Source organism: Apis dorsata, unplaced genomic scaffold (genome assembly GCF_000469605.1).
Source record: "Apis dorsata unplaced genomic scaffold, Apis dorsata 1.3 scaffold_636, whole genome shotgun sequence".
NCBI classification, from domain to species: domain Eukaryota; kingdom Metazoa; phylum Arthropoda; class Insecta; order Hymenoptera; family Apidae; genus Apis; species Apis dorsata.
In genome coordinates this window covers 10718-11441 of record NW_006263829.1, presented here as the reverse complement: position 1 = coordinate 11441, position 724 = coordinate 10718, and positions in this window count along the sequence as shown.

Below are 724 nucleotides of genomic sequence, written 5' to 3'. Positions count from 1 at the left end.
AAATTTTAACAATAAAGATTAAAAATATTTATATCTTTAATTTAAAATATATTAAAAAATTAAAAAAATATTCGAAACATATATGATATCTATACATTAATTTCGTTATTAATTTTTAAATAAAATTTTAAATTAACATTTAATAAGTTATAAAATATAAAATATAATATAAATTTTAAATTACATACAAAATTTTTTCAAATTTTTAAATTATGAAATCTTGTTTGCATTAAATAATAGTTATTTTTTTTATTTTTAATTATTGTAAGAAAAAATATGTTTATTGCATTAATAGTTTTAAAATTAGATTCAGATGTTTCATAGTCATCTAAATTATATATTTAAAGTATATTTAAAATATAAAGTATATTATATATATATTAAAGTATATTAATATATAAAATAATTGTACATTTACATTGTAAGAATATAAACGGATTTCAGACAAAAAACTTTTATCTATCTTTTGTAGAAATTTATCTTATCAAGTTTTTGATAATTTGCATTAAATATTAATCATATTATAAATATTTCATTTATTATTTTTTGATATCAATGTAAATATCTTTTTATAAATAGTTAAATTTCAAATAAATAAAATATATTAATATAAATAAAAAAAAATAAAATATAAATAATAAATAATAATAAAATAAATAAAAAAATAATAATAAAATAAAATATAAATAAAAAAAAATAATTTAGCTGAATGTTTATTATAGTT